Below are 2,709 nucleotides of genomic sequence, written 5' to 3'. Positions count from 1 at the left end.
TATTGGTCGGGGTTGGGGGCCCCCTTGAGGAGAATGCTGATGAGGAGAAGGCCCTGCATTGGATGGAGGGCCCACCCCCAGGCCACCCCCTCCACCACACCATGCCACCGCCCTGCCCAGGCAGCCCTTGGGCACTGGAGCCGATGAGAGGTGGGGAGCCCTAATGAGAAGGCCGTGCTGCTGGGGGAGAGAGCTGACAGGGATGAAGAAATATGAAAAGAAACAGAAAAAGAGCCATCAAGACCCACGGAGTTGGGCCAGGGTCCACAAACCCCACAAGGACAAGGACGGGGAAAAGCCCAGAGAAACGAGAAAAAGGCCCAAGGAGACAAGGAAGCAAACCACAGTGAGAAGCAAAGGACTTCAGAGACCGGGCAGCTGTGGACCCAGAGAGCCCCTGTGAAGATGGAGAAAGGTCTATGGGAACAGAAAGCCCTCCTCAGGGATGGGGAGTGGTCCATGGTGATGAGAGAAAGCAATGGACAAGAGATGCCCACAGAAATGGGAACAAGAAAGCACATCACAGAGAAGGGAGGCGGGCCAAGGAGAGTGAGAGAAGGTCACAGAAATGGGCAGGAGGCCCACAGACACCAGGGAACCTATAAAGATAAGGATGCAGACACAAGAGGCCCACTGAGGCAGGAGCAGCCAGCCCATAGAGGAAAGGGAGAAGCCCCCAGAAATAGAAATAGCCCCCACAGAGGTGAAGGGTGGTGAGTACAGGAATTCTCCATAATGCATAGAGAAATCCTTGGGACCTATGGAGATGAGTGGGTGGGGAGTAGAGGCCCTAAATTCTCTAGTCACCTGAAGAGAGGCAGTGGGAAAGGGCAGGGAGGTGGAGGGCAAAGCCAACTGAAATGGGAGACTTCCTCCCCCTCAGGAGGGAGCTGAGCAGGGCAGGGAGCTGGAAGAGAGAAGCAGCAATACAGATCTTGGAGTCGGGGTGGGTGGTGCACGCCTGGGGGGGGGTGTGAAATTTGGGGGAAAGAAACATGACAGTTGGTGCTGAAGGCTGAGTCCATGACTCACCACCAGCCCCAACTGCTCGTGATGGGGAGGAGACACTGACACACTCACGTGCAGCACCCCAGCACACGTGACTGCATGCCTCGAGCACACATGTGGCACGTGGCAACTCACACTGGCTTGGCATGGGAAGCCCTCTGCAGCTGGCATGTGGGGCATCCCCAACATACATCTGACACGTACATCTGACCTTGAAGGACCACCAACTTTGCACATACCTCCTTTGCTTATGCAGGGACTCCAGCTTAGAATGCTTGTCCTCTCTAAATTGAACCTGTCCCAGAAGTCTTAATCCTGTGCCACCACCTCTGGGAAGACTGACCTAGGCCTCAGTTTACTCCTGTATCATCTGAAGAGAAGGGACTACCCAACTCGAATAAATTGAGAGGTCCAAGCAGGTCAGAGCAAGAAAGGGGTCTGACAAGCCAAGCTGGCTGGCATTCCCTTCTTTTTCTTTTTTTCCAATTAAATATTTTTATTGATTTTTAGAGAAGAAGGGAGGTGAGAGCAAAGCATCCATTGGCTGGCTCCTGCATGCCCCCTACCAGGGATCAAGCCCCCAACCCTGGGCATGTGCCCTGGCCGGGAATTGAACCGGCAATCTTTCAGTGCACAGGATGACCAACCCACTGAGCCACACCGGCTAGCTGGCATTTTTAAGTGGGAAGAGGAGGCCTCAGCAGGAGTGCAAACCTGCCCAGGAGCACAGAACTTGTCAAAGGCTGAACCTAGCTGCCAGGCTCTCTAGCTCTGGCCCCAGGTGATTTCACCCTGAGGGAAAACCCAGATTACCAATTTTAGAGCTCACTGATTCCCACCAACTTCATTCCTCTACTTCTTGCACTTAATCCATTCAACATGCCACTGGGTCCCACCTGCCAGGCAGTAGAGCCTGGGCATCATGAGTGCAAAAACCTTGGAGTTAACTCCTGGGTTGGAATCCTGGCTCTGTCTCTTCCTAATTATAGGCAAGTTACTTAACTTTTCTGGGCTTCAGTCTTTTGTGTGTGTGTGTGTGTGTGCGCGAGTGTGTTTTATTATTGTATTTGTTTTTTTGTTTTTTGTAAAGTGAAAATAATAGCTCCTCCCTCTAGGGTTGTTGAGAGGATTAAACCGAATAATACATGGAAAGTACAATACTGAACGCTTAATACACTCAGGACATGTTCCAAGCTATTATTACTTGAGGTCCTAATAATAAAAATAACTCTTATGTAGCTTTTATTCTATGCCTCACAACAATCATATGGGACAGGGGCCATTATCCCCATTTCACAGACAGGAAAACTGAGGTCCAAGGGAGATGACTTGCCCAAAGCAACAGCTAGGAAGTGGCAGGGCCAAGATTCCACTCCAGTCCAATCCAACCCAGCCAGCCTGTTTTAATGACATGGGCCTGGTTAGGGAGTTTAATCTAGCAGTGGTTCTCAGCCTCTGGCCCTTTAAATACAGTTCCTCATGTGACCCAACCATAAAATTATTTCCGTTGCTACTTCATCACTGTAATGTTGCTACTGTTATGAATCGTAATGTAAATATCTGATATACAGGATGGTCTTAGGCGACCCCTGTGAAAGGGTCGTTGGACCGCCAAAGGGGTCTGCGACCCACAGGTTGAGAACCGCTGACCTAAGCCATCGCAATAACTCTCAGACAGGAACAATTTTATCAGCAACACAC

At 50.9% G+C, this 2,709-nt stretch overlaps 1 protein-coding gene across 1 annotated transcript in view; it reads left to right on the top strand.

The window, feature by feature from the left end:
• ZNF574 (zinc finger protein 574) overlaps nt 1-2,709 on the top strand; it is a 10,806-nt gene that overhangs the window by 1,495 nt on the left and 6,602 nt on the right. The window lies entirely within an intron of this gene.

Source organism: Myotis davidii, unplaced genomic scaffold, assembly GCF_000327345.1.
Source record: "Myotis davidii unplaced genomic scaffold, ASM32734v1 scaffold1577, whole genome shotgun sequence".
NCBI lineage: Eukaryota > Metazoa > Chordata > Mammalia > Chiroptera > Vespertilionidae > Myotis > Myotis davidii.
This window is presented reverse-complemented; position numbering and strand designations above follow the sequence as displayed.